Here is a 24,400-nt window from a genome sequence, read left to right as displayed (position 1 = left end):
GAATTCATATGGATTTATAGACAATGAAGGCAGTCACTATTTTTATAAGTCATCATGGCAGAACTCCTTCCTGTGAAAACCCTTTTATGACTTTGTCAAATCCTTAGGTTGAACTTTTTTACTGTTGCCTCTTAACACCAAGGTGATGGTCATTCTTTGGTGACTACTTGAAATTCCATACTTATCTATACTATAGAATCATTCTTTATGTTATGCATATGGCATATTAAGATTTGAAGATATGTACATTGTTTAGCAAGAGAAGTAGAAGGGACAAGGATTAGTAACTTTTAAAATTTTCTTTGCCTTTTTTTTTTTTTTGGAGAGAGGCTGTTCTTTGCAATTAATTAAGAGAAATATAACAAAAGTTGAATAATCTTCACTAGAAACTAGTTCTGAAGAACTATGCCACAAGGCAAGTTTAGTGAGGTTTGCAGAGAATTGATGATTTTCCTAGCATGTTGATACAGAAAAGCATTGATGAAGCTAGGCACAGAGTTTTCTCATTATCTCTTAAAATAATGAAATGCAAAAAATGTGCTAAGGAAAGATGGAAGAGGTACATCTGCAACTTTTGATATTAAACTTATATTTTTATACCCACTCCTCGAAGTCACAGGTGTCAATAGGGCACACAGTAGGTGCTTTTTCAATTAGGTGTGGTAATACATTTACTTAAAAAGATGATTGTGTTCTGGTTGTTCAGTATCTCTTCCCTGCGCTAGATTTAGGTGGTCCTTTCTTGTTGGTCAAAATCAAGTACAGAGTTGTCTGTGTTCTTGATTTTTTCCATCTTCTGAGAATGGAACGTGTATAAAAGATGAATGTTTCAGGAGTTCTTTTTTAGCTAAATAAAAAATTTCCTATAGGGAATTGAATGGGTAAAATCTACCAGGACTAATATATCTTGCCTCTGTCTCAGCTTTATAATCGTATTAGTAAATTCTTGTGAACATGCTCTTTATAATCATAATGTCTATATGAAGTGCCAGATTTATAGTTTTATACTGCATAGGAAAGAGTTTATATATACTATAGTCAAAGAAAGAAATGGAAGTGAAATTCTAGTGTTCAGAATGTGAAATGTATTGTAGAAACACTGTTCACAATCAGTCTGAAATCAGTAAATAATGAAACAAAGTTATTTACACATTTGATTACAAGTTTGTTAATTCCTCTATGATTTATAATGACCTTGTCAGATAACCAACCAATATAGCTACATTATCACAATCAGAAGAGAAACAAGTCCTTTTTCCTCTAATTAGTTATATATAATTTTAATTAAAATCCTCCAGGTAGATCATGTTCTGTATCCCAAATATAATGAATATAGAATAATCCTGGGTTATTCTATATAAATAGTATCTTATTATTAATATAACAATATATTAATAGTATATAACTTTCCAATTTTGTCATTTTAGTTTTTTAGATAATATTTTTGGTGAATCTTTGGAAAAAAACTTTTCATTTTTGTTTATGTCTAGTTTCAAACTTTTCTCCCAACAGCTTTCCTTGAAATTTATCAAAAACACGCCTCACTACAGGGAATTCTGAGCAATAAATTAGATGAAAAACTAATTAGATCAGTTTGATCTTAACCAAAAGCTGAAAAATGTGAGCATTTTTTCTCCCATAGAGATATTGTCCATGAGAGATACTACCAACTATTCTATCCTCCACAATTAACTAACAGGAGATATTTGTCTTTGTTCATATCTCCTTCATATCTTAGACTTATTATTTATAAATATCAAATTAAATAATTGGAAATGTCATGATTTGTGTTACGAAGCTTTAATAGTTCACATTTTACCAAGTGAATAGTAATATATGTGGCCTTTTTTTCTCTTTGTTTCTTATTCTTTTATACAGTCCTCAGGTCTTAACCCTGCTTCCTGAAAATAATGAGGAGCAATTGTGAGTTGTTTTTATTACTGAGACTTCAAAGACTTATTTTGTAAAATTGGTATTATCATCAATGATGAAACCCAAGCCATGCTTATCTTAATCACAAAGAGTGTTTTTAGAACATAGCACCTTTGATTTTAATCAGACGTTGTGGCTCATTAGCACACTTTCAAGATTGGATGATCATCTAAATGTTTTCTCAGCATTAGGAAGCAAAGTTACCCTGTTACATTTCAGGAATTTATATTGTTCACAAACCCTAGAAGTTTTGAGTAAAATATAGTCAACATCTGGATGGCTGCATTTCACTCAGACAGAGGCATAATATTGTAATCTCCATGTGCAATTTTTTTTTTTTTTGCATCCCATACTTCCCTGTTACTAAGGTCCTCCTCTTGTCAGGGGACATGAAGAAGAACTTGATGGAAAGAGAAAACATATTGTCTTTTGTTGTTGTTGTTTTGATGAATAACAAACATTCTGGATTGCAGATTGTAGGCTTATAAGTCACACTCTTAATAACCACTTCAGTTCTTTCCTAGCAGATTGGGAAAATACCTAAATCAGATGCGGACTGACATAGTATATTTTTGTGTGATTTATGGACTCTATCAAATTCATAAATTAGGAGGCCTGAAGGCATCTGTTTCAAACCTTCAAACCCCACCTGGTTTTACTGTCAACCAGGCTCGTAGACCAAAACAGAACAGGCATATATATGAACCTAGCCAAGACATCCTGGTGGCATCCACTTTTGGCAACTGGTAATGATGGCAAATGAAGCTTCATTCATCAAGTACCCAATAAGGCCCAAACTGGCAAGTGTGTACCCAGAATTCTCTCCTTCTTAGAGTGGAGAAGAGCCATATAGTTATACTTTTTTTTAATCAAAGGCTGAGACAGTTGAAAATAATTTTGAGTCAGTGAATACTTCTGAAATTTTGTTGTGAAGTTTTCTTCAGACTAGCTTAAACAGCAGATAGACTTTTAAGATGTATTTCATTTTAAAATTAGTTTTAAAAAACTTTAATAGCAATCAGTAACCCTATCAATCCCCTTTCATTTGTTTTATTGACTTCTCTTTCATTTAGTATGTTTTATTAGTTGAGTTCTATAGCTTGATGTAAAAATGCTACTTTCCTTATGTTGTTTCTCTGTTCTACAACCTTAAATAGTTAGAAGATAAAAACCAACTCAGGAAATGACACACTGTGTCAAAAAATAGTACTTGGAAAATTGAATAGTCGAATAGCCATATGTAGAAGAATGAAACTGGATCCCTATCTCTCACCATATACAAACATTAACTCAAGATGGATGAAAGACTTAAATGTAAGATGTGAAATCATAAAAAATTCTAGAAGAAAATCTAGGAAAAGCTCTTCTGGACATTGGCTTAGGCAAAAAATTTATGACTAAGACCCCAAAATTTATGGGTCTTAGTCTTAGCAACAAAAACAAAAGTAGACAAATTAGACTTAAACTGAAAATCTGCACAGCAAAATAAATAATCAAAAGAGTAAATAACCTACAGAATGAGAGAAAATATTTGCAAACTATATACCCTTAAAAGGGCTGATATCCAGAATCTGCAAGGAACTCAAATGACCCAGCAAGGAAAAAAAAAAAAAAAAAACATTAAAAAGTGGGCAAATGAACAATCATTTTTCAAAAGAAAACATACAAATGGCCATTAAACATATAAAAAATGTTCAACATCACTACTTATCAGATAAATGAAAATTAAACCCAAATAAGATGATATCTTACTCCAAATAGAATGGTCCTTATTAAAAAGTCAAAAAACAATAGATGTTGGCATGGATGCAGTGAAAAGGGAATACTTATACACTGTTGGTGGGAATGTAAATTAATATAATCCCTATGGAAATTAGTATGGAGATTTCTCAAAAAACTAAAAGTAGAGCTACCATTTGATCCAGCAATCCCACTACTGGGTATCTACGCAAAGGAAAAGAAATCATTATATCAAAAAGATACTTGCAGTTGTATATTTAGTACAGCATAATTCACAATTGCAAAAATAGGAAATCAACCTAAGTGCCCATTAATTGATGAATAGATAAAATGTATTATATGTGTACTATGGAGGACTACTTAGCCATAAGAAAGAGTGAAATAATGTCTTTTGCAGCAACTTGGGTGGAACTGGAAGCTAGTATCCTAAGTGAAGTAACTTGGGAACAGAAAAATAAATGCCATATGTTCTCACTTATAAGAGGGAGCTAAGTTATGGCCACAGAAGGACACACAGAGTGGACACATAATGGACACTGGAGACTTAAAAGGAGGGAGCATGAGAGGGGATGAGGGACGAAAACTTACCTCTTGGGTACAATGTACACTACTCAGGTGATGGGTACACTAAAAGCCCGGACTTCACCCCTATACTATATACATGTGACAGAATTCAAATTTTCAACTTGTATCCCCCAAATCTACTGAAACAAAACAAAAAACCCAAAAGGTTTAGTTCTAGCAGTCCTTAGCTTCTACTGTCTAGCAGTGTTCGAAAATAGTAATCTATATACTAGATATGACTCAAAGAAGTTTTCTGTGTCCAGGGGAGTTTTGGCCAACCTAATTTTTATGTGGAGTTTGCTGAAGCCTAGTGGTATCCTGTTTCTAATGAGCCTAGTCTCCTCCACTCCCTCTCATTACACACACACACACACACACACACACACACACACACGCAGTCTGCTTTACTCAATTTACCTTCCTGAACTGCAGAAGCATTTGAATGCACCTAAAATTTTATTTATAACATTTTTTTCCTGGTGTGGGCCAAAAGGCACCTTCTGCTCCATCTAAGTTGATAACTTTCACAATCCTGTGGACATGCCAGGATCATTACTGCCTTTAAGGTTTTCCGCATCCTGTCCCTCTCATTTTGAATATCCTTACCTCTTCTTTCTCACATCAAATTCTATCTGCTTTTCAAGAGACATCATATGTCCCTGGCCTTTAGAAACCGCTGACAACAGTGAATTCCTTCTGTTCTCATGTATTGTAGCTCTTAAGGGACATGCTACTCAGTTACATTCCAGACAACTATTAATACACCATATTAACAAAATGAAAAAAGAAAGCCACATGATCATCTCAACTGATGTAGGAAAAGCACTAGACAAAGGAGTATTTCCAATACTCTTCCATGATAAAAACACCTAACAAACTAGAGACAAAAGGGAATTTCTTAACATGACAAAGGGAATTTAGAGGGTAGTCCAGAATATGCTATTGATGAACTCTTCATATAAACTTATACGGAAATGGCTTTTCTTTCAAAATAGAGTGTAAGCTACTGGAGAAAAAGACATTATTTCTCTTTGCACCTCTCTCAGGGCCTACCATTGTGTCTTGTGTTAGATTTACAAAAACAAAACAAAAACAAAACCCCTTTAATTGAGTCTCTGTGGTTTTCTTAATTCTACTGCTGCAGTTGGCATGTGCCTTTTCTTTACTGTGCTCTCAAAGTATAATCATTCTTCAAAGCTTTCTCAAATGCCACTATCTTTGCAAAGGAGCTTCTGATTCCCTTTCAGTTAGAATTAATTGCTCCATTATCTGTGTTACTATGAGCTTGTCCTCCAGTTAATGTTTATTTCACTTTGCCTTGTATCATAATCAGCCATTTACATACAAGTTTCTCCCACTAGATTGTAATGCCCTTAACAGAAGACGGCACATTTTATTTTTATCTTCTCTAGTAGTGTCTACACATAGTAGAGGTGCTCAGTGATCATTGATCACCAAATTCTTCTCCAGGCATTTAGTTTAAAGTTTACTACAAGATCATACTGTGATGCATATAGTACAGTTAAGTAAAGTGAGAGAGTAAGTAGTGATCCTAATTCAGGAAAAAAAAAACGTCAAAAGCAGTGGACTATAGCAAAGGCTGGGGCAGGGGAAAGATGAAGGAATTGATTCATTACTACCCAAAGTTAAATATTAGCCGCTTTGAGAAAACTTGGGGTCAGATTTTTAAAAGGTTCTTCAGCAAGCTTTTGAACAAGAGAACACAATATTTTTGTATTCAATTACCTACAAGAACCATAATTGAACTACATCTGTTGAAATATCTCACTGAAACTACTTTCACTAATGCTTCCAGCAAACTCCTATAAGGGCTAGCAATCATGCTTTCAAATTCAGAAGCCATTGTAGGCCATCTTTTCTCCCCTTGTAGCAATCTGAGATAGGCTTCCAAATTATCTACTTTCTTTCTTGTATCTTCAGCTTTAATCTGACTCCCTTTAACACAGTCAGAGAGCATTAACCAAGGGGCTTCTGTATACAGATCATTTGGCTAATCTGGGATAACTGAGTGTCTTCATGTTGGTGAGTTCAAAGTTGGAAGTTAAATGATAGCTCTGCCTCTCTAAAGATGATGCTGCTTCTGTTTCTACAAGGGTGTGGGATCTTGGCTAACATTGGGAGTTGAAGAAAACAGCTACAAGAACTTCTGAGTGGAAAACTGTTTTCTAACAACAACAACAAAAATCTAGATTTGAATAGGACCCAGATCCAGCTAGGGAACTGAGGATACTTCTTATCTTGCCATTTTAAATGAATGAAAATATAAACTTGTCATAAAAAAGAAAGTGCCATAAAAATTGAAATCTCCTGTATGTACTATGTGATGCAAAACTTCTTTGACCTTTTTGATATGGTACAGAGGTATCTGAAATGCCACTGTTGGTAATTGCCTTATTAATAAAAATAATACATTCTGACACATTGGTAGAAATTTTATTGTCAAAGAGGAAATAATGTAAAGGACTTAAAAGTAGATTCCAGAGAATCATAAAGAAGGGCTGAAACATTGCCATATCCGGAAAATGTAAAATTTGTAATTTTGAGGTTGATGCTAAATGAAGGATGGGTTAAGGATAATGGAGATGAATTGGCATGGGATAAAAGGAAGGGAGAATTGGAAGAGGAATTGGAGAATGAGGATCTGCTGTGTGGTTATTTGCTAGTGCAAAGATGTTCTAGAGGTCTTGTATCTTCCTTAACTCTAGAACTCCTATGACCAACCTCAGATGCATTGTCTCCAAGCAATCAAAACACTATCTAGAAAGAGAAATAGGTCACGCCTTCATATCTTTCATTCTGATCCTACTTTTGCACGCTTCTATAAAATGACTAATTCAGATTTACTCTATGGACTTTTATATGATGAAGGTAATAAGAAGAAAATAATTTATATTTAAAAGGATTAGACTTAAAGTACTAGTGTTCGCTCTGGGTTGCAAACAACAGAAACTAATAATGGCTAAATTAAACAAAAACGCAGGCAGGCTGGAGAACAAGAAGAGAAAACTGACAGACTACAGGGGAGACTGCATATAGGAACCACATTTAAAGTTATCCCAAATAACAGCCATTTGAAGTGCCATTCCAGCCACCTCTAAACATTTAATGCCACTAATGGCATCATAATATTATGACATTGGACCCCACAGATGGTACATTCATTCACCACCACATTCCAGATACTCTTACCACTGGAGTAAATTTTACTATATCCCTGCTTTTGTTTCACTTGCTTTGAATTCAATTTCCTGGGCAGAAGCTTTGAGCTAGCATAGTTTAAATCACGCGCCCACAGCATTGGCTGTTAGCACACAGAGGAGCAAGGACCTGGCCTTTGAGTTTCTCTGGAGACAATGCTCTGCCTCACAGTAAGACTCTCACACTGGGAGATTCCATGGCATAGGAACGGGTTTTGGAGTCTGTGAACAAGTTGAGGGGATGGCGTCGTGATGAGAAGCAGGAGAAGAGCATTATCAACAAGGAGTAAAAGGACCCAGGGAAGGGAAATTGAGGATTGATTTTACCAAGTTCATTGGTCATCATGGGGACAATGGAACCACTTCCATCTGTATCACCCAATCAGGAACATTGTCCATCAGCAGCTTGTTGCCACCCAATTCTTTTGGACGTTTTGTGAAATTTTTAAAACAAGCATAAAAGCATGGTTTATTCTTGGTAGATTTATTGAACAAAATATTATGATACCACTCCAAATCTACCTATGTTCCAGGGAAGATGTGCCATAGCAGAATATTTGATGTGAATATGACTCTCGTGCCAAGATAGTGTTTAATAAAACAGTGGTTTTTTTTTGTTTGTTTTGCTTTGTTTTGCTGCATCTTATGAAAACATAAAGGAGTCATGACATCTTTTGAAAAAGCAGGAAAGTATATCCTCCAGTGGATATACTGAAGAAACTTCAGTTTCTTCTTTTTTGTTCCTTTCCTTAACTACAACAATGACGAAAATTAATAATCCTGTATCCTATTATTGTTCAAATGTAGACTGATATTGTATTAAACTGTATAATCTTGTTTCAAATCTGAAGGGATAAGGACTTTGACTTCATTCATTTTAAAATTACTAAGTACTAGACACTTTTTGTAACAGCATGGACTAGTGCCTTCTAAAATTATAGTGTTTGCACAGCCACTGGGAAAAAAGAAGTGGCTGCTCAAAGCCAGAGGGGATCAGAGGCTCTGAGGTGTCAAGCAGTCTTAGTTCCTTCCCAGCTACCCTGAGGGCTAAGGACATCAACACACCTCAAACTCACTAATATATACCAGTATGCCACAACATAGTTGTTAGGGAGTTCTGGGTTAGACAGCTAGCTACTAGGTAACCCAACAATTAAGTGTGTAAGATAATTACTGTAAAATGTTTTATAACTGTAACATAGTATATGTTTTTAAAAATGTAGACAATATCTGAACAAAGCCTTCTTCCTTCCACTTCATCTTGAAAATCAGATTTATGAAACTAATGAAATAACTCCCTTCAGTTGTTACAAGTATCTACTTCATGTATTAATAGCCCTCAGCTGCAAAGACAGTTAATTTTACTTTTTTAGAGATCTATATATATAGCTTGGAAAGTCTGGTTATATATTTATTGATGTGAGCTGGTAAAACATTTATATGCTCATCTGTAAAACTAAATTTGAGGTTCAAGGTCACTGAGGCTAGAGAATAAACTAAGGTGGTATGTCCCTTAGATTTTCTTTCCTCTGGCTTTGGAGTGGACATAAACCATGTGGAATTAAGGGTGTAAATCAGATTGCATTTCCCTTGGTGGGAAGTAATTGGGCAAACAGCAGAACCTAACTGGCAATGGTTTTAGCCATTTCATCCCCAGCCTCTCCTTCTCAATTGTCTTTCATGTCAATTTTAATGGGGGTCCTCAGATGTAGTCCTCGTTGGGTGGGAGTCGTTACAATGAACATAATTATATTGCCGAGTTTTCAAGATAAGAACAAATTTAGTAAGTGAAGAATTAAGCATTTTTAAGGTGAATACCTACAGCTGTTGCCAAGTAAGGTATATTGCATTTATGCTATCAGATTTCAGGGACATATAAACTAAATGTTGAAAGGGCATATCATTGCTAAGAGAAAAACAAATTAGCAGGCCACATTTGCAAATGACAGTGTTATCTACAAACTTTAATAGATGCATTTTCTTCAATGAAGTCAATAAATTATTTATCATAGTGGATGAATTAAAGGTTATTTCTCTTTCACTTGGGAAAAACTATAAACACAGTGGCTACCTCAAGAGCTTCAATGAAGAAAGGAAAGATTGTTTGAAAGTGGGAAGGATATTTTAAATGATAGCCACAGCTGGAAGAACAATAGTGGGAATAGAACAGGTGGACATTAATCAGATGTCCAGTTAACCAGCTCTGGAAGGAGGAGATAGTTCAAGAAAAGCCAGGAAGATTTTAGGCAACTAGAAAACTGTGTGCCCATAGTGTGCCAGGCTGATTTCTGCTGACATGTATTTTTACTTCACAAATCAAATTAACTCATGGTAGTTTACAATGTCCTATTTCCATAAATCACAAAAGAAACTATTACAGTTTAACAATGACACACAACAGGCTAAGTTTCTGGGAAGAGGTTTCCTCTGAAATGTATTAGTAACCCAGTGGTATCTTGGAAAACGTAATATATTCTGATGATCATCCACCATTTAATTTTACTGTCTGCCAAAATCTGTAGCAGTTAAAGTTAAGTGAACAATTTATATTATAAAATTTCTCTGCTGATATAGGGATTTTTAAAGGACCATTTATTACAAACACTGCTGGCAATATTTCTTTAAGATTTCAGATAGTCTAAAGTCTAGTGTTGGTTGTAGGTAATAGTGATTTAAGAAAGGTTATACACATTCCTTTACCACATACCTTAAAATTCTTAAGTAACTAGAAAGAAGAATTAGAGTATGGATATTGATAAAAAAATAATTTTTGAAGGAAGAAGCAACACTTTGAAGTATACTTCTCTTGCCATCTCCCATACCTTATATTTTTATTCTTCCTTCTACCAACTACTTCTCTTTGTAAATAGTTGTTAATGTCTCTGTTACTGAGCTATCAAAGATCTCTCTACCAGTTGTGCATATAAGCCAATAACATGGCACTGGCCTTTAGGAAAAGAAAAACTTTATTGTAAGTCCTCTGGTAAGGAGACAGGAGAAATTGCTCAAATCTCTCTCCCTGAGCTGGGGGCTGGGTCTGGTTTTATAAACATAGAGTAATGAGGCATGATCTGATTGGATCTAGCAATAGGGTGATGCCAAGAGGCATGCTCTGACTGAACCATGCCATGGAGTGATGACAAGGCTCAATCTGATTGGATCTTGGATCTTGCCATGTGGTGTTCGCTTCTTAATTCAGTCCTGGCTCCTTTGTCTGAGCACTTATTCCACTCTTCATTACACACTTGGTTCATATGGTCATGCTCAGGTTACATGACTTTCAACTCAGGGGATCCTTGGCAACTGAAAAACCACTCACAACATCGTTACATAAATGTTGAGCCAGATTTGGCTGGTGTGGTTACATTTCTTCATTATTTGTGTTTTTAGTGTGTTAATCTTATCTTCACAATTACAGTCAAATAACTTTGAGTCTAGGAACTAACAATGCTTTGTTTTGATTGCCTTTTTCCATCTACTTAAAAAGTTAACAAGAAAGCAAACTGATCAGAGATATCTATCCCATCCCAATCTAACATCCCTTTAAAATAACAGGAAATGAACACAAAAGAGAATAAACTCATAATGGCAAATGCATGGGTGTAGGATCATCACAGAAGAAAAAAAGATCCAGAGATAGAGAACAGCTGAAAACATGTAGATGGATGAAAGAGAGTAGCAAATGCCTCAATCTAGAATGTGCATAGAAGGTGTTGGCTGAGGAAGCCTGGATTCCTCTGGGACTGATGTTAGACTTTTTATTAGCAACACTGAATTCTCCAAAGCAATGAAGCAATGGCTTCATGTTCAATGAAAAATTCATATGCACTTGTTAATTTTCATCCAAATTATGTGGGAAAATAAAAACTTCTTTGTATGCATAAGAACTCAGAAAATTTCGCTTGCACAGAAGCTGTTTGAAAAATGACTTGAAAATGTGTTCAAACAAAACAGGAGATGAAAAAACCAGTAATAATAAGACATGGAAACTGATATTTGAATCTAACTCAGAGATACAATGAATAAAATGACAAAATGGCAGATGACTAGCAGTTCTAGAAAGCAATTGATCCAAATTAGAACACCAAGTCAGTGGCTCCAAGAAAAGAAAATGAATTATAAAGGGAGCCTGGCGTAGCTTAAAACAAGCAGAATCACTAAATTAGTCTCATGACAAAGAAAGCAATTCACCATCCTCTCCAAAGATATTAGTATACCAGTCCTCACCTAGCAGGCTTAGAATATCATGAACCCAACTTCATAATCCTAAAACTTTAAAACTCTGTCCAGTTGTATTGTCATCAGGTCATGCTTAACTTTTTGTATTTTTTCACTGTCTATATTTGTAATATCTTTTTTTATTTTTAGGATACCAGATTTTGGTGTCACATGGTGAGCATTATCTGTTATGCCTGTTTTGAATATATATTACTTATGTTTGTATTAATGACATATACATTTGTATATGTTTATATACAGTCATTTTATCATAGTTATATATTATAACTGTATATAGTACATATTATATAATATATAAAATGATTGATTTGTTTTAAATAGTCATTTTATAAAATAGAGTTCTCTTACAGCTGGACTGGGGCTCTCCATGTTTATCTGCAGGAATACCTGGAAGTCTGATACTGACTTCAGTTCACAATAAGAACAAGTGGATTAGCTTGTAATTTACAAGATGTTGTTTAAAGTTTGGAATCCCCTGGTGGCACCCAGGGCCAGCTTGTTTACATTGTTTAGAGATGTGTAGATTGATGGCTTATACATGGTCTAACCAGTTACGTAGCTTGTCTTGCCCATATGACGAGCAGGGCAAAATATCTTGATGGTTCATAATCCACAGATGAAGTACATCCTGTATGACTCTGGGTAGGTGTACCCGCAAATCGCCCAGGTCCTGATGTTGGCCTCACATTCTTTCTCCTACTATGCTGTGTTCTTTGTGTTTAATACATCTGTATCTTTATGTATCTTCTGTAGAATTTTGCAAACCCTTTCAAATATCCAATCTTCTGTAATTGTTGCACTCATAACTCATTTTTTTTTACAAAAAACAAATGAAGATATCAAGAACAACACATACATACATACACACACACAGATTCACACTCATCACTCTAATCACACAGAGTAAGGCAAGTGGTTACATTACTGCTCTGTTTTTGTTTATGTTTTTGAAGGTGCTCTGTAAGCTTTTATAAATAGACTGTCTCAGTCCATTTGAACTGCTATAACGAATACCTTAGACTGGGTACTTTATAAACAACAGAAATTTATTGCTCACAATTCTGGAGGCTGGGAAGTTCAAGATCAAGGTGCCAGCAGATTGAGGGTATGGTGAGCGCCCATTCCTCATGATAATTCCTTTTAAATATCCTGACATGGTGGAAAGAACAAACAAGTTCCCTCAAGCCTCTTTTATAAGGGCACAAAGACCATTCATGAGAGTGGAGCCTTCATGACCTAATCACCTTCAAGGCCCCCTGCCTAATACTGTCTCATTGGTGATTAGGTTTCAATATATGAATTTTGAGGGGACACAAATATTCAGACCATAGCATAGAAATTATGCTCTCAAAATTGCTGGATAATGCTGTTTTTCCAGAGGACTTTCAAGCTCCAAAACCTTAGTGACTAAATTTTCATTTCCTTTAGATGATTGACTGATTTACACATTATATCTCAATAGTGAATGGGTAAATTTTTCTCATGAGTACTAACTCGGCCTTTTATGGGCTGTTTCCTGTAACAATGTGATCTGTCCACCAAATTACCATTTCATTACCCTGCCTCCTTAAACACTCAGAATTTCAACTAATCTTATCCTTTCTATATTAGTTTTCTATTGCTGCATATCAAATTTCCCTAAAATTTGGGAAATTAAGACAGCAAACATTTATTGTCTTATAGTTTCTGAGGGTCAGGAATCTAGGAATAGCTTAACTCTGTGGTCCCCAACCCTGGGGCAGTGACCCAGTATCATTCAGTGGCCTGTTAGGAAACCAGGGCCACACATCACTACTGAGCTCCACATCCCCCTCACCCCAAACCCCCATCCTCACCCCCATCCGTGGAAAAATTGTTTTCCATGAAACCAGTCTCTGGTGCCAAAAAGGTTGGGGATGACTGGTAGCTGGTTGGTTCTGGCTACGGTCTCTTATGAGTTTGCCTTCAAACCCGTGGCCAGGGCTGCAGTCATCCATGTCTCACCAGGGAATAAAGGATCTGCTTCCAAGCTTGTTCACATGGCTGTTGGCAGAAATCTTTAGTCCCTTGCCACGTGGACCTCTCCATGTGCTGCCTATATGTTCTTACAACATGACATTGGCTTGCCCCAGAGTGAGTGACCCAAATGAGGGAAAGAGAGAGCCTAAGGTGGAAGCCAACATCTTTGTATAATCTAACTTCTGAAGTGGCGTAACATCACCTTTGTTGTGTTCAATTTGTTAGAAGCAAGTTACTAAGTTACTTAAATGCCCCCTTAAAGGGGCATTATACAGGGCATGAATACCAGGAGGGTGGAGGTCACTGAGCCATCTTACAGACTGACTAGCACAGCTTCTAAATTCTGGATATGCTTGGTATGTTCCCATGTGACCAGATAGACTGTACATTTTTGACTCCATACATCTCTTAACCCCTCCCTGTTTTCTGGCCAAACATCTAATATTGGAAACATTAGCAAAGGACCTGGCACATAGTAGACACTTAGTGAATATGTATTAAGTCAATGAATAAATAATACAATGCCTGTCTCACCAACAACCCTTAATACAATTGATGTCACAGAATACTATGGAAAAGGAAATCCTCTCTCTGACTAATTCATACTACATGGTTTTATAGTCTTAAAGACATAGAGCATAAGTTTATGAACATTGCTGTAAATATCACATAATATGCCACGGCCATGTGGAGAAAGCATTAAATAGAGAATTTTTATTTATTTATTTATATATTTTTTATTTTATTTATTTTTTGCCCACCTGTCTTCCTCTAACTGGGGAACTTTTAAAATCAGAGTTGTAGACTCAAGTTTACTACCAAATAATTGTGAAAATTCCTTAAGTGATACAGGCCCATAACCTCAAGTGCTAAAAGAAGGATGAACTGTGACCAGGCATAGTGGCTCATATCTGTAATCCCAGCATTTTGAGAGGCCAAGGTGGGAAGATCCGTTGAGGCCAGGAGTTGGAGACCAGCCTGGGCAACATATTAAGACCTTGTCTCTACAGAAAATAAATAAAGTTCAGCTGGGCATGGTGGCATGTCTCTATAGTCCTAGCTAACTACTCAGGAGGATGAGGCAGAAACATTGTTTGAGCCCAGGAGTTCAAGGCTGCAGTGAGTGATGATCATGCCACTGCACTTCAGCTGGGGCAGCAGAGCAGAGCAGGGTGGGGGGCAGGGAAGGAAAGGGAAGGGTGAGCTAGAAGATCTCCAGTATTTCTATGCAAATCATTTTACTTATACCCCTTTTTTTCATAAATCTAAGAGTCATTTGTCTATATGCTAGACAAGTAACATGTATCAACGGATTCGGTATGTAGCTGTTTTCAAAATCTCAAAATCCTATAACTATTTAATAACTAAAGAAGAAAATTTACAAAATATAAAAAAAGTTCTTTTGTTCGTTTTTAAAGATTGCTGCCAGCCTTGTGCATTCTTCCTTTTGGAGAACTGGATGTGTTGTCCCTATTTTAAATGTTTTCTTATTGTTGCTGTTCTTCGAATGGTCATAAATCACTTATTTTGTAAAAAAAAAAAAATTAAGAATGTATCAGGTTTGTCAAAAGAAAGAGAAGTACATAAAGATTTAGCAATTTAGTTTCTTATGTTTTAATAGGAAAATAATATTTTTAGAGATTAGGACTAAACAGTAAATTAGAGTTTTAGCTCCAATACTTATTAACAATAAGTGATTTTAGGCAAATTACTGAGTCTAAGACTTAGTTTTGTCATCTATAAAACAAGGGCAATAAAATTTTCTTTTAGAGTTTTTGTGATAATTTACATTAAATAGTACATATAGATCCCTTGACACGCCTGCTACATAGTCTAATGTCAATAAATATCGACAGTTAATAATATTGTTGATATTATTGGGTCTGAAAATAGTGGAACAGTACTTGGCGGCTAGATTTTCATATGATATACCTTCTGATTGAAGTGGACAAATACTAATATGCAATCTCTATGGTATAAATTATAGGAAACAACAAATAAATACTGACATTTGTGTACTTGTTCTGATAAAATTTTATTTCCAAAACTGCTTTCACTTAAATATTTTTATTTTTTTTTTAATGATCTCATATCTTCTAGCCAGTTCGGGCTGTTATAACAAGTTATTATACACTAGGAAGCTTAAACAACAGAAATTTATTTCTCACGGTTTCTGGAGGCTGAAAGTTCCAGATCAGGGTACCAGCATGGTTGGGATCTGGTGGGGACCCTCTTCCTGGCTTGCAAACAGCTGCCTTCTTGCTGTGTCTTCTTCACATTGTCAAGAGCAGAGAGAGGGAGCAAGGGCACTAATTCATGATGAGGGCTCTGCCATCATGATCTAATTACTTCTCAAAGACCCCAACCTCCTAATACCATCACCTTGGGGATTAGAGTTTTCAACATGTGAATTTTAGGGGGACACAGACATTCAGTCTACAGCATCCAGGTTCACCAGGTTATGTCCTTTCTTCAAATTAAAATCATTTTGAAGAAAAAACATCTTTAAAATTCAAATTCTCAGTAGCACAAGATATAGAAAAGGATTTTATTTATTTATTTATTTTTGGCCTGGTCTTTAGCAGCTTAATTCTATTTTGAAATGTATTGTTATTACATATGCTTAAGGAATACAATGGTAGAGGAAACAGTGCATTTTATAACAAAAGAAAAATAGTGAAAGATTAAGTCATCTGATCTATCTGAGCTTATGGTGAAGGCACTCATTTAATTTTTTTTTTTTTTTGCTTTTTAGAAATAGCAATTCTTTCATAAAATTAAAAAGGAATCAAGGACACCTACTTAATATGTAGTCATTTTAGTGACGGATGACAGTTTAATGAAACATGAAAAGCAAATTTGAGAGCATTTTTGTATATAAAAACCTATTCAGTTTTAAAAAATAAACATTTGACTTAACTCTCAGAGCAAAGATATTTAGGAATTTTTATAGCTTCCAATTTATCAAATTACCTTTCAATAACTGTGTACCTCTGTGATGCTTCTTAGCAGATACTGGTTTGAGTAACACTAGTGATTTCTAACTTTTTGTGAAAGCTGCATGTTATCACATTAATCTTTTCTGATGTAGCAAAGGCTAATAAACTCTCACTCAAATGTATATACTCCATGCAGTGATAGGGTACCATTTAAAACTTTATTAAAGAAAGAAACAGAAGGGTAGAAGTGGATTATAAAGGTTAATGATGGAAAAGATTACCGTGATCTTAAGAAGAATGGTTGGTTTAAAGCATTATACTTTAGGGCCAGGCGTGGTGGCTCATGCCTGTCCTTCTGCCTCAGGAGTGTTTGAGACCAGGCCTGGGCAACATAGGAAGACTCTCATCTTTATAAAAATAATAAAAATAAGTTAGCCAGGCATGGTGGTGTGTGCCTGTAGTCCCAGCTACTCAGGAGGCTGAGGTACAAGGATCCCTTGAGCCCAGGAATCTCAGATTACGGTGAGCTATGATGAGGCCACTACACTCCAGCCTGGGCTACAGAGCTATACTCTGTCTCAAAAAGAAAAAAAATATGTGTATACACACACATGCATGCACATGCGTGCACATACACATGCTCTCTCTCTAGAGCAAGCCTCTGAGGTATTTTCCTGTTCTACTTGGAAAGCACATAGCTGTCTAAAAAACTTCAAAATTATCTGGTTTTAGATTAGCCCCACCTTAAAATCAAATTTTAGTAACTTCTTTTAAATTCAAATGTCATATTCAAATACTTATCTGTGTTTTTGTTCTGTAAGGAGTAACATCTATTTCCCACAGAATAATGGGGAAAACTTCAATTCAAACCATTTTTCCTCCTGTAATGAAGGCATATTAGTAATTAGATACAAAAAAAGGCTTCTACTCATACCTTCTCTCTTTCCCAGGCGGGAGTAGGAACCTCTATTTTCAACGTACTGGTATTGAGTAATGTAAAGCTATGTGATTGGGGGGTAAGAAATTGACTAAGAGTGTAAAAAATTGTTCTCATATATAGGTGTAGTGTTTAAAAAGTCTGCAAATGCTGAGCAAATTTTGTACACTAAGATCATTGCCACCACAGCATGCAATTAAATTACAATTAGGAAATCACTTTAACAAACCTGTATGAGCTATATTGATGCACAAGCACTGTACCTATCAAATATTGAAAGAAGAAAAATAAGACATAATTTCTTCTCTCCAGAAAAATAAATGTACTTAGGGAGGCAATGGCATAGGAATTTTAATACAAAACAAAACAGAGATGTGCAGAGTATCTGATAATTGATAATATTGTCTGGAAAAGATAAAACCCAGAAATCAGGATATTCAAACTATAGAAAATAGAGAAAATTACCCTGAAGCTAAATATTTAAGAAAGCAAATTATTTTTGCTCTATAACATAATTATAGGAGACCGTAAATTCCTGATATTCCTGGATAATTATCAGGCCTAATTTTGTGGTATCACCAGCTTTTCCTCATTCACCATTAGGAAATGATATGTTCATCAGTTCATAATTCCTATTCTTAAACAATACCCATTCACTCACCCCCATGTGTAATAAAAAAGAAAACACTAAACTCCAATCCCTGAAAGTAAGTGCAACCCTTTCTGTTCTGTCCCTTCTTTACTATCACCATTTATCTATAAGGAGGTTGTAAAACTGTCTTCAGCTTCTCAGCATACAAGTACCTGGATGCAGTGTTATCCCCTCTGCTATTTTAAGGCCAGAATATAATGGATTACACTTGGTCTACTTTTTTTTTTTTTTTCAGTTAAAATTTATTTGGTATTTACTTACTGTGACTATAGCATTAAGCTAAGTTTTGAAAAGTAGAGCATGATCTAAACCTTTCGGGTGTTTAACTGAAGTTAAGGAAATAGTAATTAGCAAGGTTATTTTATGAAAAAGCAGGAATACACTAAGAGGCAAAATAAATAATAGAAAAAAATGAATAGAGGATGATGAAAGTATATGTTTTATAAATTTTGTGTGTCAGGGAAGACCACATAGAGGAAGTAGGGACAAAAATAGGAGCCTAAGTGTTATTGAAATCAAAGAAGAAAGTACATTCTTGCTGGAAAAAAAATGTCAAAATACTTGTATTATGTAATGATGTAATTAGAGACAATTAAAATTATACTGAACATAATTTCTTTTTTGATTGAGAAGATACTTCAAGTTCTTGTAATGTTTCAATATTATTCTTAGGGTATTGTGCCCTTGAAGGAAAACATGAGTAGAAAGATGAGTAGATTTCTCAGATAGTTCAAGCAGTTTATTTTGCCAGTAAGTCATAGGTAAGACTGGGTAACTGGTGGCACCTGCCTCAGTTAAAAATGGAGTAAGTACCCCTCTCCCTAACTCTCCCACTGATGACAGTTACAACTTTGGACATAAAGCAAATCTTGGGGACTCCACAAAGTAAATAATAGCAGACTGGAGATGAAATCAGACCTTGAAGAATTACCCTATACAATGGTTATAATCTCTGCACTTCCATTTTTTCTTCCATATTTCCTGGCTTAGACTCTTGGGCAACCTGAGTCTGGGAACTGTATACAGATAGAAAAGCTCCAGGAAAAACTCCCTTTCTCAGGCCAGAGGACAGATAAGCATGGGTAGAGGTAAGCCGTGAAACCCATTGAACTCAGCCCATGTGAGAGTCAAGTCCACTCCTGAGGTCGTGGTGGCAGCAGTTCCTCTGCTGACTGAACAGGATAAAAGATAAAATACAAATTACCAATATGAGGAATGAAAGGGAATAATACTACAGAATCACAGGCATCACAAGGATAATAATAAAATACTACTATTTTATACACATAAATTTGATGAAGTGGATGAAATGGACCAATTCCTTGAAGGACACAAACATTTAAATGTCATTGAACAGATAATAACAAGTGTTGGGGAGAATGTGGAGAAATTGGAGTCCTCGTACACTGCTGGTAGGAATGTAAAACAGTACAGCTCCTTTGGAAAACAGTCTGACAGTTTTCAAACAGTTAAACATATGGGTTACCATATGATCCGGAAATCCTATCCATAAGTATATACCTAAGAGAAATAAAAACATATGTCCACACAAAAACTTATACATGAATGCTCATAGCAGCATTAACCATAATAGCCTCAAAGTGAAAACAATTCAAATGGTCATTAACTGATAAATGGACAAATAAAATGTGTTATATCTATACAATGGAATACAACTTGGCAATAAAAGAATAAAGTACTGATACATACTGTAGAGCAGATGAACCTTGAAAACATTATGCTAAGTGTAGAAGCCAGTCAAATACTGCGTATTATATGATCCCATTAATATGAAGTGTTATTTCATACAAGATAACCATAGGCAAATATATTAACACAGAAAGTAGATTAGTGGTTGCCTAGGGGGCTGGGGGCATTTGAGAATGATGGCTAAGGGTGCAGGGTTTCTCTCTCTCTCTTTCTTTTTTGGTTATGCTCAACAGTGTGATGAGGGGGTACAGGGTTTCTTTTGGGGGTGATGGAAATGTTCTCAAATTGATAGTAGTGACAGATGTACAACTTTGTGAATGTACTAAAATGCATTGAATTTACACTTTAAATGGGTGAATTGCATAGTATGTGAATTATGTCTTAAGGAAGCTCTTGGAAAACAGTTACTGAAGAAGACAGACATATTTAATGCCCTGTATCTGTTAAAGAAATTGAATTTCTAGTTTAAAATCTTTCAAGTAAAACTATAGGCAGACGTTGTTTCCCTGGTGAATTCTGCCCAACATTAAAACATTTAAGTTAGAAATATAAGTACATTTCCAATGAATTAAGAACATGGAACACTTCTCAGTTCATTCCATTAGACCAGCAATACCCCAATGGTAAAACTAAACAAAGACATCACACACACACACACACACACACACACACACACACACACACAAAATATATATATAGAACAACATCTCTCATGAACATAGATGCAAAAATGCACAACAAAATATTAGGAACTCTAATCTAGCAATTTATATATAAAGAATAATAACAGTACAACCAACTACAGTTCATCCCAACGATGAAAGGACAGTTCAAAATTTGAAAATTAATCATTATAACCCACCATGTTAACAGACTAAAAAAGAAAAATCAGATGATCACATCAAAGATTCAGAAAGTGTTCAACAAAGTTTGAATTTCATTCATAATAAAAATTCTCTATATGCTAGAAATAGAAGAAGACTCCCCTTATTTGATAAGGGGTATCAGCAAAAAACCTACAACTAACATCACAGTTAGCAGTAAAGGAATGAATACTCTCCTCCTAACATCAGGAACAAGAAAATGATAGTATTTCACTATTCAACACTGTATTAGATTCTCTAGTCAGTCTAATAAGGTAAGAGAAGGAAATAAAAGGCGTATTGATTGGAAAAGAAAAAACTTTTCCTATGTGCAGATAGCATGATTATGAATTCTAAAGATCAATTGGAATGCTAGCAATGAACAACTAGAAACCAAAAACATAAAAATTACCAATTACCATAGCACTAAAAATGGAAATAATTAAGTATAAATCTAAAAAAACCAATGTGCTACATTTACGCATTGCAAACTATAAAATGCTGGTCAAAGAAATTAAAGAAGACCTAAATAAATTGAGTGACATATCATGTTAAATTATTAAAAGACTCAATATAGTTAAGATATCAATTCTTCCTAAATTGATCCATAGATTTATTATAATCCCAGGAGAATTTTTTTCTAGCTATAAACAAGTTGATTCTAACATTTATATGGAAAGGCAAAGGAACAAGAATAGCTAAAATTATTTGAAAAAGAAGACTAAAGTTGGAGGATCAACTGCATCTGATTTTGAGACTTAATATAAACTATAGTAATTAAGGGTGATATAAGAAAAAGCATAGATTAATGAGACAGTTCAGAGTCCAGAAATCAAGCAATTTTGGACAAGTGCGAAGGTAATTCAAAGGAGAAAGGACAGTCTTTTCAACAAATGGTACTGGAACAATTGGACATTTATAAGCAAATAAAAGAAAAAAAAGGAACCTCAATCTCTGCCTTACATCATATACAAAAATTAACTCAAATTAGATAATAGCCTAGATAATTAGATAATAGTAAAATATAAAACTCTTAAAAGATACAAGAAATTTTTTATGACATTGGTTATTAGATACAATGCCAAATCATGACTTACAAAAAATATAATTTGGATTTCATCAAAAGTAAAAAAAAAAAAAAAGGTTCTTTATGAAAGATGTGAGAGACACTAAGAAAATGAAAAGACAAGTCATGGACTGGGAAATAATGTTTGCATGTCATATCCACCCCCCTAAATAATGTTGCATCTAGAATATATACAGAAGTGTCAGAGCTCCAAAATACGATAAGATATCCTACTCTACTCTCTGAGTGTAAGTGCTGCTGGCATATTCTCAAGGACTAGAAGGAAATATTCACGAAGGGTTTATAATGTGTCAAGGTGATTTGCAAATGCCATTATATTTAACCCTGGTAACAGGCCTATAAGCATAATATTATTTTTATTTTAAAGGCCAAAAAGCAAAGCCTTGAATTCAATAATTTTCCCAGTGTGACCCAGTTAAATAGTGGATTTGTGAAATAATGGCTTCCCACCACAAAATGGGCATGCTACCCAAATCGGCATTAAAACACCAGAGGCCACAAAGTAACCTTAAATGGGAGTTTCTCACATATTAGTACTCAATAATGAGCTCACAATTAGTTGTTTTATATATATGTTTTATATATATGTGTGTGTGTGTGTGTGTGTGTGTATATATATATATATATATTTTTTTTTTTTTGAGACAAGGTTTTGCTCTGTTGCCTGGGCTAGAGTGCAGTGGCATCATCATAGCTCACTGCAACCTCAAATTCCTGGGCTCAAGAGATCCTTTTGCACCAGCTTCCCAAGTCACTGGGACTATAGGTGTGCAGCACCTCACCTGGATAATTTTTCAATTTTTTTGTAGAGGTGGGTCTTGCTATGTTGCCCAGGCTGGTCTCTAACTCCTGGCCTCAAGCAATCTTCCTGCCTTGGCCTCCCAAAGTGTTATGATTATAGGCATGAGCCACCACACCTAGCCTTTATTTATTTTTTAATTTTATATCTGCTCAACCAAATTTACTTTGTCATGACTCTCAGGTCTGTTTGAGATAAACTCCACATCAGAATTAAGTCTGCATAGTATGTATTTATTTCCTGGCCTGGCTGAATAGTCAATTATTCTTTAAAAAGAATATTAGTTGCAAATGGCCAAGGCTATCTTTATGGAAATTTCAGTTTGGGAATGATAACTGTAGATTATGATGTTCCTTTGAATTCCAGCACACTGGGACTAACACTGTTAGAAACATGCTTTCTGGTTCAGTGTTGTTTCATTCGACAAATATTTACTAAGCACCTATTATGTATCAGGCACTATGCTGGGTGCTGAGATGCCATTATGTACAAAGTGTCCTTAAGGAGCTCATAGTCAATTTGGAGAAGAGAGACAGCCCACAATGATTATACAGATTAATGAGTATTTGTCTTAATGTGATAAGGTTCAGAATGACTTCCCCGAGTACATGAAGTATAAAACATAAATCCAAAGAGTATGAGGATGTTACCCAAGTGAAGAGGATGGGGAAAAGCGGAGGAATTTTCCATGATCCATTTACTCTAAAATGTATTCTCAACTACCTCTAAATATTTTGTTGCAAATATTTCAAATTCATATGGCCTCCCCTCAAACTCAAGTTCAAAGAGTTACTGTAATTTGGATTTAGCTACCTTTGGAAACATTTTTGACATCTCGTGGTAGTTCATAACAGCGTATTTAGACAGAAGGAAGTTGGACTTCATATCTTGGTGTTGTTTCAGAAGCCAACGCTGGTTTCTTTTTTAAACATTGATAATAAGGGAATCTTTGTTTTTAATGATTTCAGAATTTCTTCTAATGTCATAGATATTCCCATATGGATAATTATTTTTCCTCACTATTCACACTTTTTAGATCTTTTTAAAATTCTTTTACTCTTTCCCCAATTGCATAGCAAAACAATTCATAAAGCCTCCTCAAATATTTCTTTAAAACCAGTTTTCATATCAGATTTACCTCACTGATCCTTTTCCCCTGTTACAAAAACTACCTCTGGGTTGATTCATCTCTGGTTCCTACTTCTTGACTCTCTTTTTTTTTTTTAATACGTCAACCCCTAAAATCCAGAGGGAAACAAAATGAAACAAATAGGCTATCTTCATTTTTGCTTGGTTGCTCTTCTAGCAGGATGAGTGGGCATACTCTGACCGGCTGTCTGTCCTAATTTATGTGGATAACTTTACTTCCATGTTCTTTTCTGCTTGGCGGAGAAACACGTCATACTAGTTCATTTTCTTGAGATTCTCCCTCAGGCAAAAGCTACAACTTGATTCTCTGGGTATGAAAAATACGAAAAACAAGACAACAATATTTTATTTTTGTGCATACCAACAGATGTCTGCCTTAACACAGTGAACTGTGCAACCAATAGGCTGAGAAAGACTTACAAAGATAGCCTTTAAAATATACATATTTGAACCTCCTGAATTTATAATCATGCCCATTTTTGTGTGTCCTTGTTTTATAATGGAAATGAATGACATCGTAACAATGACACTAAGGAAAGTACCGAGTAATATGTATTATGAGCCTTAAAATAG

At 35.1% G+C, this 24,400-nt stretch overlaps 1 protein-coding gene across 1 annotated transcript in view; it reads left to right on the top strand.

Moving 5' to 3' along the window:
* CTNNA3 (catenin alpha 3) overlaps nt 1-24,400 on the top strand; it is a 1,449,816-nt gene that overhangs the window by 1,086,520 nt on the left and 338,896 nt on the right. The window lies entirely within an intron of this gene.

Source organism: Lemur catta, chromosome 14, assembly GCF_020740605.2.
Source record: "Lemur catta isolate mLemCat1 chromosome 14, mLemCat1.pri, whole genome shotgun sequence".
In the NCBI taxonomy this organism is placed as follows: Eukaryota; Metazoa; Chordata; class Mammalia; order Primates; family Lemuridae; genus Lemur; species Lemur catta.
Note: the sequence above shows the minus strand (reverse complement) of the source record. Positions and strands in the feature narration are given on the sequence as shown.